The sequence below is a fragment of the Cryptomeria japonica genome, chromosome 9, assembly GCF_030272615.1.
Source record: "Cryptomeria japonica chromosome 9, Sugi_1.0, whole genome shotgun sequence".
Classification (NCBI taxonomy): domain Eukaryota; kingdom Viridiplantae; phylum Streptophyta; class Pinopsida; order Cupressales; family Cupressaceae; genus Cryptomeria; species Cryptomeria japonica.
Window position 1 is genome coordinate 572,488,952 of NC_081413.1, and position 14,300 is coordinate 572,503,251.

General features: G+C 35.0%; 1 pseudogene; it reads right to left on the reverse strand.

Moving 5' to 3' along the window:
- Nucleotides 1-311: 311 nt before the first annotated feature.
- LOC131062880 (photosystem II CP47 reaction center protein-like) lies at nucleotides 312-1,808 on the reverse strand (annotated as a pseudogene).
- Between the last annotated feature and the right edge of the window lie 12,492 nt (nucleotides 1,809-14,300).

Below are 14,300 nucleotides of genomic sequence, written 5' to 3' on the forward strand. Positions count from 1 at the left end.
AGGAATGTCATTTTTTTCTTTTTCTTTTTATTATAAGTAAGGAGGATTAAAAAAATAGAAATTATTTCTCCCCTCTATCTGAAACTTTTGGGGGTTCTCGGAAGAAAATAGCGAAAAAAGTATCCCTAAGGTTGACACTAAAAGGAATATATAAACAAATTCTTCCATAGATTTGATCGTAGTTTATAATGAATAGAGATATCTTTCAAACTAATTACAACATTTTCTATAAAAAAAAACTGGAATCAAAAGATTTTGATTCTTGAGATGCAATTTCTCAATATTGCATTAATGAGTGGAGCAATACCATATTATACCATTTGTCTTTTAGTAGTTGGATCTCCCAGTTTTTGGAATGCCCCAAATTCTATCGGAGCATCCAAATCTAGATCAATATCGGCAAAAACATCTCTGAATAGAGTTCTAGCACCATGCCAAATATGTTCAAAAAAGAAAAGAAGAGCAAATTTAGCATGCCCAGAAGTAAACCAACCCCTTGGGCTACTCCAAAAAACACCATCCGATTTCAAAGTAGCACGATTTAACTCAAAAATTTCACCTAATTTTGCACGTCTAGCATTTTTTTTTACTACAGTCGGATCACCAAAACTAACTCCATCAAGTTCACCACCTTAGAACTCAATAGTTACACCTACTTGTTCAACACTATATTTTGAAACCGCTCTCCTAAAAGGATCATCGACTTTCACAATTCCTTCTTCATCTACTAGAATGACTCGAAATATTTTTAAAAAGGTAGGCATACAACGTACAAAAAGCTCATGTCCATTTTTATCTTTGAAAATAGAGTACATCCTAACCAACCATTAGCAATTCCATCTCTATTGTTTGTTGCACCCTCCCAAAATAACCCCCCTTTAGCTAGATTATTCCCAATGTAATCATTAAAAGCAAGTTCTTCGAGAATTTTTAACCAAGTTTCTAATAGACTTGGATTTTTAGCTAGACCAACACAAACCCTTCGATCTATATCTTGTTAGAAGTATCCCTAATCCCATTGGTAATGAGTGGGACCAAATAATTTGATCAAAGTGGTTGTGGAACCATTCCACATTGTTCTAGCCACAATGAAAGCTATAAAAAACAAATTAGCAATACTACTGAAGAGGACAATTTCAATATACCCCATATGTAATCCTTTGTATAAATGTTGGGGAGGATGAACACTAAGATGGAATGGACCTGCTAATATACCCAATATACCTATTGCAATATGATGAGAAGCTATTCCTCCATGCCAAATTTACAAGTTGTATTTTTCCAATTAGTCCATAAGGACAAGACACCCATATTCTAGGGGCATACAAACCAATTACATGAAATGCTCTAAATTTGAAACAAGCTACTCTTGAGAGAAATAAATGAATTCCAAAAATCTTAGGCAAATCTAAAAAAGGTTTTCCTGTACAGGAATCACAGAATATGTCTAGATCCCAATATACCCAATGCCAAATAGCTACTAAAAAGCACAAGCCAAAAAATACAATATGTGCCCCAACTACACCTTCATAACTCCAAATACCTAGATTAGATACAATTTCTCTGGTTATACTCCATCCACCCCATGAATCCTGTATTCCTAAACAAGTCATAAAAGGTATAATGAACATACCTTGTCTCTACATTGGATCAGGAATAGGATCGGATGGATTGAAAACTGCTAAGTCGTAAAGAGCCATCGAACCAATCCATCTCAAAACTAGAGTTGTATGCATTATATGCACAATGATTAACCGGTCAGGATCATTCAACACGACAATATGGACACGATACCAAGGTAAACCCATGAAAATACCCCTTTATCAGAAAAAAGTAGACACTAACTTTCTCGCATTAGAGACAGATTATGCTATGGAATTATACCTTTGTCTCAAAGGTGAACATCTATCTATTAATAAAATAGTTTCAAAAAATAGAATTGAGAAGAAGATAAATGTTCTCATTTATATGTACCAATATACAATGTGGTAGTTGGTCCCATTTGTTTTGTATCAAACAAAGTAAAGTAATTAATTACTTTACAAAATACCTTAGGTATTTTACGAAGAGAGCCACAACCACTTATTTGGTCCTATCACTCATTTGATCTTATAATCTATCTTTGTAATAGAAATAAAAGACTATTTAATATACTTTTGATATTCAATAATCAACAACTTACCCTCTTTTTCAGTGCCTTTGGTGGGCTTGTTTTTTCCAACAATTACAATACCATTTTTTTCTATATTCAAAATTATGAAATTTTATGAATCTGATAATATTTATTTATTTATTTATATACTATTTTTTTGAAATGCTTATATGTATATGGCTAGTTTATTATAATGTAGCCAATCTGTGAGAATGACTTCAGGGTGGGAGTCAACATTTGTTCAGTCTCTCATATTAAATAGGACGTAATTTGTTATGAATCGTCGATCTAAATTGATCTGGATAGAATCCATAACAGGGTGTCCAAAAATAAGCAATTTTTTTTGCTTGTTTCCTCTTTTTGGGTTCACTAGGATTTTTTGCGGTCAGAATTTCAAGTTACCTTGGTAGGACTTATTGTCACGAGGATTGCACCCTGAATGCTAAGTATGAAACTCAACAATCTTGTGAAACATGGGATGAATTCTAGGCCCATGGGTTGCCTATAGTGCAAATCAACCTCCAGATGAAGGGTCAGTTCCCTATATAAAACCTCCTAAAACTATTAGCTTGTCTGGGAAAAGGATAGAGAGAATATTGAAAATGAAATTCTAAAGCTAACATGAGGTGATGCACCTAAATGATTTTGATTCTATTTGTTGTCCTCAACTCGCGATCAGCCTTAAACAAAGAGGCTTTAATGTTCACAACTTAGATTTTAACATGTAATGCATAAAGTTTCATAGAAAGGTTTTGCTTCAGCACTTGCATGGAAGGTTTCATAGCCTAAACTTGCCTGAAACTAACAAACACAAACTTTAACCTACATTAGCATGTTATCTTTTGCCTTAATAATGCATAAATAAGACATATTCAAAGGTTTGCAAGAAAGAAATAGAGTGAAACATATCAAATTATTCATCCACAATACCAAAACACCATATATTTGAGAAGAAAAAGTTGCTTTTTTATTTAATACTGAAAGGAATTATGCTATTACAACTAAAAAATACTTCTAAAACATGAAATTTATATGTTACAATCAATCTTTGTCGTGTGTGTGCAAGCAAAGAGAAATAACTACTCATAAAAGAAGAGCATAAAAGACTTATAGAAGAAGTCTTGAGAAGAACATGGGGTTGAGCTATTGTGTCTTATAGAATTGAAGATGAACTAGTGGTCAAACTTGGTCTTCAACCCTAATCTTATCTTTGATTTGCATGATGAAGCCTTTATGGTAGAATTTGAAGGAAAAGTTGTTGATCAAGTTGAAAGCACCAGAATACTGAGAGGGGGGGCGGGGGGAAGGTGAATCAATATTCCCACTTATTTAAAACTATAAACCTTTTTACCAATTTAAGTTGTCCTCAAAATTAAAATAGATAATGCAGTACAAACAAGAACACAACCACAAGATGAACACCGAAATTTGTACGTGGAAAACCCAAAAAGGGAAAAACCACGAAGAGTTAACTCTAGGGAAAATATAACTAGTTATAGTTTTTTTTACAGATAGGTAGCTCATTGCTAGATTACAAAAATGGCTCACTATCATACTGCTCACTATAGATACAAAAGAAACAACTAACTGTCGGAATGCTCACTACAATTGAAAGGGTTGAACTAAGAAAGTTTGCATCTCCAAATGCATGAGATCAGTTCCAAGTTAAGCTCGTATTAAAAATCTCAGACTTTATAGAAGATCCAGTTAGAGATCTCTGCACTACTGTTTCACAGCAGGTCCGGTAAAGGACTATTGCACTACTGATTTCCTTCATTGTCTGCAACTCTCACATACACTACTTCTTTTGTTGCCAACTATCTTCTGCACATCACACTCACTCCCTCTTGATTAATTTGCTTCTCTATATTATCCATCACTCTGGTGTTTATATATATATATCGGAGAGCACAAATACAAAATAGTGTGTCGGCCAAGCCCAACACGTTATCAATAAGAACATGTCAGCCTCGACAATACTTCTACATAATTCCTTTACATACTTCCGACTACCAACTCATATACTGTGATTACCAGAAAAGAGAAAGGGTTATCCGGACCCAAGAGAATGGACCTATCGCCACATGATCACGCTCAATATCTTCAAATTATAGACTCCACATGCACTAATGAAACCACAATCACAAAACTCGAAGAGATACTTTTGATAGATACCAAAGTTTCAAACCGCTAACAGTGAGACACATAACTGATACCGGGATACCAGGGTCAGTGAGAACCCAATGGGACCTCAAAAGGTCATCATCCCAAATTGTCCATGTTGCATAATAACTCTTAACCAAAAACCACAACAACTAAACGCAACATACATAACCGCAACACTTTGCATAACATCCATAATATCCATAATGTCCAAACTGATATCCGGGCCTGCATACATTGTCTAGTACAGAACCAGATGACTGGTTTGACATCAATGACAACATTATTCACATGACAACATTAGTCACACAAGTCTAACAATCTCCCCCTTTATCATTGATGGCAAAACACATTCAAAACATGATTGCACCAACTCCCCCTTACTTAAGCAAGTCCTCAAATCCTTGAACTCATATTTTTCTTTTCTTTCTCCCCCTTTTTGACATCAAGGACAAAGGATACCACTGATGAAAAATAAAAGAAAAAGAAGAGAAAGAACAGATAAATACAACCAAAATTGTGAATCTTTCACAAGGAAACCTTCAACTACTCTTCTTTGGAAATATAAGCTTGCACTTTTCCTTTAGTTCTGGAAGAAGAACTTCCCAAGAATTTATAGCCAATTTGATACTCACTGAAAGGCTTCTACACTCAACCAACAAATCAACAGAATTTGAAAATCTATTCGAAGCAGTTGGATTTTTCTCATACTCTACTGCATCCTTAAGCAATGCTGAGAAGTGTTCTAGCTTAGCTTCCACAATCTCATTAACTTTCCAAAACATGCTCACAAATTCTTCTTTCTGCCTTTGTAATAGAAGAAGCTCAGCCTGAAGAGCATTAATTATTTTCCTTTTCTCACCATCCTTATCATTCATAAAATTAAAAGATTTACCTAGACTCATCAGTTCAACTTCAATAGCATCAATTCTTCCTTTGTGCTTCACAACTGTTGTCAGCCAAGAGATACAATATCTATAGATTCTACTTGCACCGTGGATATAATATTTTAATTCCTCTATGCAAATTGACAAGTACTTTTTGGCTTTAGTACATTCATTCAACGAACTTTGCATATCCAAGCCTTTTTCTTCAGTTGACTACTCAAACATTGTCTCTTTCAGGATCTCGATCAATGATTCCAGAAGAAGATTACTAACATCTTCTGGACTAATATTATCCTAGATCAAGTACTTCATCAAAAAATTCTCAATTATGTTTGACTCGATCGAGGTCAACCATTTCACATCAATCTTCTGAAATCAATTTACATTATCAATTAGATTTAACAGATTAGAGTCATCATCTAGGTCTCTGGCTTCCTGCTCATTCATTTTTGAAACTCCATTGGCTATAGGGGATTCTGGATCATCAATTATCACCACATCTTCTATCTTTCTTTTCTTTGACTCTGAAACATCAACGGGAATAAACTGTCTCCTTTTCTTCTTTCCGAAAGAATATTCTCCAAAACCAGAAGAGAAAGAAATAGAAATTGGGCCAACTCTCAACATATCCACAAATGATTTAAAATAATTATTGTAAATCTCCTCTCTATTATTCAATTTGTTCAGATATTTGAAGATTTATCTTGCAATCAACACACCAGATTCCCAAATAACATTATCTTTTGTCAGAAGGGATTCTAAATAGTACATGACTAAACTCACAAGCAATGATCCATACCGAAAGGCATAATTCTTCTCTTTTGACATCTTGATATTTTCTAAATAATTCTCTCAGCAATTCACATGTCAAAATATTTGTTTTCCATCACAAACATATATGCCATATACACTCCAATTGTCGAGGTGGCTCCTTCCCTATTTCTGAAATAGACTTTGTAAGAGATGTCATAGGCAACATACCTTATTACAGGGTAGATGATCTTGTTGATGATAAGATCTTGTTGATCACCCTTTATGTCGGTTAGGGCTTCCACTTCACTTTCAAAATTGATTTATTTTTTTGAAACTTCTCCATTGTCTCACAAGCCGGTGATCGTAGAAATGATTTCCTTCATAAATGGATAGGGTTTATCCAACACGATGTAGTTATCTCGCACACGACTAAGGATTATTTTGATCACCTCTGCATTGTCAAACCAAAGGAATTCGGTCCACAAATTCAGACCTTTGCCTTCTAACTCTTTGACCCTCTACAATTCATCATCCTTCAAACCTATTTCAACAATTCTAATTTTCTCCGAGCTAAACTCATCCAGGAGCACTTTGTCTACAATCTAAAATTTTCCGCTGCTAGATTCTCTGACGATCATTTTTCCTTCCATGATTACTCTTCACTTTCTCACTTTATTGTTGCTCTACTATTCACAATGATTTCAATAAAATTTAACTGATATGAAATAAATGAACTTGATACTTGTCTTTCTAAAGATGCTTAATTAGGGTTTTGCTCCCAAAAAATGTCTTTTTGATGATGTCATCATGATTCCTCTAATTATTGGATACCACACAAGCACTATCATGCCAGACTAGGGACATGATCCATACAGATAGGGATGCTAGAAGATTTTTCTTTTTGATCATAACTCCCCCTGACCTGAAGCTCTAAGCTTAGTTTTTGGAGGAAGAGGTGCCTGCACTAGATTCAGGTACTTCAGGCTCTGTAATGCCCCACCAAAAACCCTAAAGGAAAACAATACAACTAGGCAACTAAAAGGGTGTAATAATTTCTTTCTAAAGATTAAGTGCATAATCATATCAATAGCACGTTTAACGACATAACAGAAGACTAACACATGATTTCCTAAGGGTTACCAACAAAGATTAATTCGTAGATTATATTAACACAATGGTTAATCCAGTTGTTCAGCTAATTAGGAAAATTAAATACCTAAGATAAAATCTACACATACATCTAAATTCCATAATGAAAGAATCAAAGTACTCCAATGCATTCATTTCCCATAGATCATATATACAAAAGTTTAAAGCAACTGAATAACAAACATTCCAATGATTCCCTTTTACGATATCCATAAATACATGGTTACCACAAATACCACGGATTACAAAGTTACAATATCAAGGTTACATAAAAGTTTGATACAATGACCACAAGGTCTCAACTGAACAATGATCACGAACATGAGCTGGTACATGAACCACGAACCAAGAACACCAACGAAGCCCTTCCTCGCCCGAAGATACATTCCAGAACATCCGATGGGAAGTGGCACTACCACTCGACCATTTGATTGTGAAATGGAACCACCCCACCGTGCTAGGAGATAGTAGAAAACCCTCAAGCAAGCAAAGTAAGACAAGTATGAAAGGACTACAAGACTCCGCAAACATCCATGTGACTCAACTCACAAACACTAGTGACTCTAACTATTTCATAAATATAAATCTAGACCATTCTTAATCTCTTAAATCCTTTCAACAAAACATACTAGATTTGAGCCTACCTCAAGAAACGCGATCCATGGCTATTACGATCCTTGATAACTTCAAACTGTCTGCAATACGTCTAGGTTCCAATACTTTCCACCTCGACGCTCTTCTATCTCATGAGATCTCTATTCCAAGTCCTTACCCTTTCTATATTTTGAGAATTTCTCTGATAATAATAAAGTAATTAACACTCATTCAAGAGCGTAACCCCTAAGTTCAACACTAAATCAGAGATGATCATCATTGATATTTTATGACTTGATCGTAAACACATCAAAATCTCCACTATTCCATTCTCCCTAATCTCTTGTCACTCTACTACATTCTTGCTCTCCTCTATCTTGCTCTCTTTTTCTTTATTTCTCTCTGCTCCAACTTGCTATTTGCTATCTTCCTCTATATCTTTTCCTACCTTCTCTTCTTCATTCCATTCTCTAATCCTTCGTTTCCTCTCTCTTTTTCTTCTTAAAAGTTGTCCTTTCCCTTGAGCCTTCACTATTATTTATACTACTCTCCTTCTACATCGGTTGCTATAACCTTGGCTTTAAGTTAGCCATGACATCGACACCTCTGATAATCATCCAAGGTTCTCTTAGTTCCAATAACTTAGAGCTCTACGGGTTTGCATATGTGTTGACTAAGTTAGCTTCTATAGTTGACAGATTTGATTGTCGTTGCCCACGTCTAATCCTTTCAATGTCTTAGCCATAGTTCTATTTAACAACAAAGCATGATATAATGTCATATAAGTCTGAATAACAAAACATGGCAATGTATCCATTGAAAACAACCAAGAATAAAATATGAGTCCAAACGAGTAGGGGTACTACAGGCTCACTTCCTTTGTTCTCATTCTTCTTTCTCCAGACCAAGTTTTCCTTCTTCTTTGGTTCATCACTCCTCATTGCACTCTTTCCAACAAATTTTTCTTCATTTCCTTTCCTACATAGGCTAGCATAATGTCTGGGTTGATTGCATTTGAAACAACTAACAATTTTCTTCTCAAATCTTATCAGATGAGATCTGTATTTGCATTGACTGGCTTTGTATCCATAGATATTGTAGTTGTAACAATTTCCTTGAAAGTTAACTTTTATTATTTGCAATTACTAGGTTATAACTTTGATTTACACCATGATTTCTACAAAGGCTTGCCTTATGTCCAAACATCTTGCAACTATAACATTGAATGCTTCTATAGTTCACTGCCTTGTGTCCAAATTTATTGCATTAAAAATAATAGCCATTAAAATATGGGTACCTTTGTGCATTGGACTGTGGGATCAATGGTCTTCTTGTGTTTGATTTTTTATTCCAAGATTTCTTCTCACCTTTTGTCTTCTTCTCTGCTTTGACTTCCTTTCTTTCTTCTTTAATATTCTAATATGAGCATACCTCGGTTTGGTAACCAAGTCCGGTTTTGTCTGACTTAATTTGTTGTATGTTGATCAAATATTCCAAGAGCCTTCTGTTGTCAAGGATCGTGGTCTCTGTCTTTAGATTCCTCACTTCTTGTTCAAGCTTTTCATACTCAGATTTCAGCTTTAATGTCTCTTTCAGGAATTGCTTTGTCTTGTCTTTTTCCTCTATCTTCTGCATCAGGTCTTTGATGGTCTCATTCGCTTGATTTAATTGATTGTTAACCTCCTTATGTCTCAACTTGAATTTTCAGATTTGCTCTCTCGGCTTCTGTACACATTCATTTGCAATCTTCACATTATCCTTTAGTTCTTCATTCTTTGATTCAACACTTTCCAAATCTTCAATGGTTGTCTTCAATTCTTCATCCATCTGAAATTCTTCATCCAAGTAGATAGTTGACATGGCTCAACCAACACTGATCTCCCTCAAGAGGTTAGGCTTTCCAAGCAAGGGACTAAAGCTCTGACACCAATTGTTGATTAGGTTGAATGCATTAGAATACTGAGGGGGGGGTGTGAATCAGTATTCCCACATATTTAAAATAATAAACCTGTTTACCAATTGTAGTTGTCCTCAAAATTAAAACAGATAATGCAGAATAAACAAGAAGAACACAACCATGAGATGAACACCAAAATTTGTACGTGGAAAACCCAAAAAGGGAAAAACTGCGGAGAGTGTTAACTCTTAGGAAAATATAACTAGTTATAGTTTTGTTTATAAACAGGTGGCTCACTACCAAATTACAAAAATAACTCACTATCAGACTTCTCACTAAAGATACAAAAGAAATGGCTAAATGTCAGAATGCTCACTGCAATTGAAAGGGTTGAACTAAGAAAGTTTGCATCTCCAAATGCATGAGATCAATTCTAAGTTAAGCTCATATTATAAATCTCAAACTTTAGAGGAGATCCAGTTAGAGATCTTTGCACTACTGTTCGGCAACAGCAACAGTGAAGGACTATTTCACTACTGATTTCCTTTTGTGAGATTTTACCAAGATCTAGAGGCAATGGAAAGCACAAATATTAGAGAACAAAATAGGTGATAGGAATAAACTATAGTCTATCAAGATGCAAAATATGATCAGCTGGATCGTTACAAGATGTTCAATGAATGCTCGTACAAACAATGTAGATGAGCCTGCTTATATAGGCAAGGCTAATGGATATGTGAGCACACAAACATGACATGTGGCTCAATAAGAAACAAGGGTAGGTAGGAGAAACAATATAATATTCCACATGAGGTGGAATGTAACAACAAGATAAGATCAACACCATAAAAGGTGGAAATTCTCCTACACACACTATCCCAATGTGGCACAAACACCCAAGTGTCTCATACCCAAACTACTATTAAATGCATGTACCTAAGTAAACTTGAGTATAGTGTAATAATATCCATGATGAATAATTATTTATGCCAACACCCCCCCTTAAGTGCAACTTAGGGGAATGCACTAAAGTCTACAATGCAACTAAGCAATGCAAGATGGGTCCCCGCTACAAGGCCATGTTAGGTACCCATATACAAATGTAAATGCAATCTCCCATAAACAAAGAAAGAGAGAAAAACCCAATGGGAAAAAAACCTCCCCCAAAAGAGAGATGAAGAAAGCACACAATGCTCTCAATGATGAATGAGAAGAACAAAATATGTCCCCCCCTAAGAGAGAAGAAGAGACCATGAAGCCCTCCCTCGATGTCGAATCTCCTACAAAGATGGTCCCATGATGATGACCAAAAATACCTCCCCATAAGGAAGAAAGAGAGCCAATGTTGCACCAATAATGTCAAAGTGTGACAAAACCAGGTACCATGCCGATGACAATGAATCACTCGCTGCAACAAAATGAAGATCAGGCATGGAGACAACCTGCTTTGAGCATCATATGGATACTCACAAATGGCATAAATACTGGTACAATCTAAGTCTCATGGGATCCATGCACAAACGTGTACAATCTAAGTCTCAACTGGAGCCATGCACCAACTCTCAAAAGATATTTCTAATCTATGTGTACAAGAGGATTACATCAAATAGTCAACAATGACAAGATACAAAGAGGTGTGGCACTTTATGATAGTGTGAGTACAACATTTCTCATGCAAGAACATACATCATGATAAAATATTCAAATGTGGAAACATGAAAATGATGCCACCAACAAAGAAGCTTTGTAGAATACTGCAGATGAAGATGCCTCTGAATGGAATTTCACCAAGAGATATAAATGAACAACTGACCCCCCATAAAAAGATCATGTTGGCACTTGCAAATAATGGCAAAGTGGACTTCTGATTTCAACTTTACAACTTCTCAAAATGAGATATAAGAGACTTCAACAAATACTGCTAGTGATCTAAACTGAGATCCAAGCAAAATTCAAGTACTAAATAGGCTAAAAAATGACCAAATACTAAAAATGCAATTTATATACAAAATCACTGCAAACTAATGGCAGATTATGAAAGTAGACAAAAAATTATGCACTTTAAAAAAAAATGGCACCTGAAAAGGAGTCCACATGAGCTCAAACGAAGCCTCCAAAGTTGTAAAAATCGGGATTTCACGATTTCAAAAAAACCTATATCCGAAAATCAGAAAACTCCTGCACCACTGTACAGATCACAAAATTATACCCCAAAACAAAAAAAAATTGCTTGAAAAACAGAGTCCGGCTAAGTGAGATATCACTATTTGAAAATTGCTTGCAAAATTATAATTTCTGGAAAATTTCCGTCATAGCTTCAAACTTCAAATGCCTCTAGATTTGGCCTCTGAAGTCCGGTTTGGATGAAACAAAAGGAAAAAATGACTTTATTGGACCTTCTCAATCCAATGATAACCTCTGATTTGACCCATCAAGCTTTAATAATAACCTGCAATAGAAAGCTCCAAAATAGACAACCCCAAATAACATCAAATTTCTCTCAATTGGCAAACCAATGACACTCTAATGGTTTTGATACCATGTGATATTTTGCCAAGATCTAGAGGTAATGGAAAGCACAAATATTAGAGAACAAAATAGATGATAGGAATAAACTGTATTCTATCAAGATGCAAAATATGATCAACCGGATCATTACAAGATGTTCAATGAATGCCCGTACAAACAATGTAGATGAGCCTACTTATATAGGCAAGGCTAATGGATATGTGAGCACACAAACATGACATGTGGCTCAATAAGAAACAAGGGTAGGTAGGAAATAGGTGTGGGTAGGTAGGAGAAACAATATGATATTCCACACGAGGTGGAATGTGTTAGAATATTTAATCTTTACTTAGCTTAGGTTTATTTGTATTTAGTTTAGGATATTCCTTTGGAATTCCTACATGTAATTTGTCCTCTAGTACATGTGTGAGGACAAGTCATTTCTTTTATTTTCCTTTATTAAGGAATATTAGATTTCCTCCATAAGAGGATGTGGACACATGGCACACACATTTTATGAATGGTGGCATTCATAGATTTGGGAGTTACTTTGTAACTCCTCTCCTCATCTCTATTTAAGAGATGTCTCCTCTCTCATTTCTTCTTAATGACAATATTGTAAAGAGCTTCTCTCTCTCTCTCTCTCTCTCTCTCTCTCTCTCTCTCTCTCACATTTTAGGCATTGCCTCATTCATAATATCACAAGGGGTTTTTCTTTGCTTTTCCCCTTTCAAAAGTTCTTGTGCCTCCTTCTTCACATTTGGGTGATGCTCCAAGGTTTTTGCTTTTCTCTTGGTAACAATTACTTCATCATAAACTTTCTTGGATTTTATTTTCCTATTCTTGCTCTTGTATTTCCTTTCATGGTATCAGAGCAGGTTTCTAATCCTTGTTTTAAGTTGACATTGATGAAGGTTACCATTCTGTGGAGTTCACCTTGTTGGAGGCATTCTTGAGAGGAGAAGAAGTTCTTTTTCTAATATTTTCTATTGTGCAGGTTTTGGTTTCAGAATTTAACTTTTTTTTCAAACTTGTTAACAACTTTGCCTGCAGGTTTAATCTTCTATTCTAGTTTTTTATTAAAAAAAAGGGCTTTGGAGGCTTGCCGCCAAAGTTCCTTCTTTCTAGTTTAAATTTGTGTCTTTGGAAGGCTTGCCACCAAAGTTTCTATTTTTTTAGTGTGAATAGTTTGGAAGGTTTACCGCCAAACTCAGCCTCCTTAATCTATTTGGTCAGCTTGCCGCCAAATCTGATTTATTATTTCATTGCATTAGTTCTCATAATTTGTTTTTTTGAGAGAAATTTTTTTTTTTTTAAGTTTTTAATAGTTGTTCTTATCAGAATAACCATTATCTTTAGCTTTGATATCTGTGTATTCTTATATCTCTATTATATTTTGCCTCTTCTGTTTATATTTCAAATCTAATCTGTAACTTTCTCTCCTTAGTTATCTTTTGATTTCAAATCTAATCTGTAACTTTCTGTTTATATTTTTTTTTAGAGATACTTTATCTAAAACTTCTACGTCTCTTCACCAAAAGGATAATCTTTATTTAAACTTAAATTTGTTGAGGTTTAAGCTCAAACTTAAATTTGTTCTTCTTGTATGATTGTATCTGTTTTGTTTTTCAGTCATTGGACAGTGACTCTATTGCCCAATAGATAGGCACTGGTCTGGGACCATTCACCAATCTCAAACGTTTGAAACAAAACATAAACCAGTAGTATAGGAGTAAGAGAAGTTTTTGTTTTCAGGACCTCATATTATAGCCGCGAATTTATCTTCAAGAGAGCTATTTAAATGATCTCATGAGAGCCAAATAAGCTTTTTGAGGGTCATAAGTTTTTCTTTGAGGTAACTTTATTCGTCTTCACTGTTGAAGGTATAGATTGTTTTATATTTATTTATTCTTGAACTTCCTCCGCTCTTTTACGGACATAATTATCACTTACAGGTGCTCTTGTGCCTTGTTAGTATCCCCGTTGCCGTTATCACTGATTCAAAAATAAAACGTGAGTGTATTATTATGTCTGCAAAAGCTAATGTGCTTTGAAGGATCCATTTAATAGATTACATAGTTATGGGTTTCTTCTGAAGTATCTATATTTAGTGACTATTTTATTGGATTTGAACTTGTGAGCAATATCTACGTTGAGCTTATTTGACACTCCTGAAAATTAGAGGGATGAGAAGCTT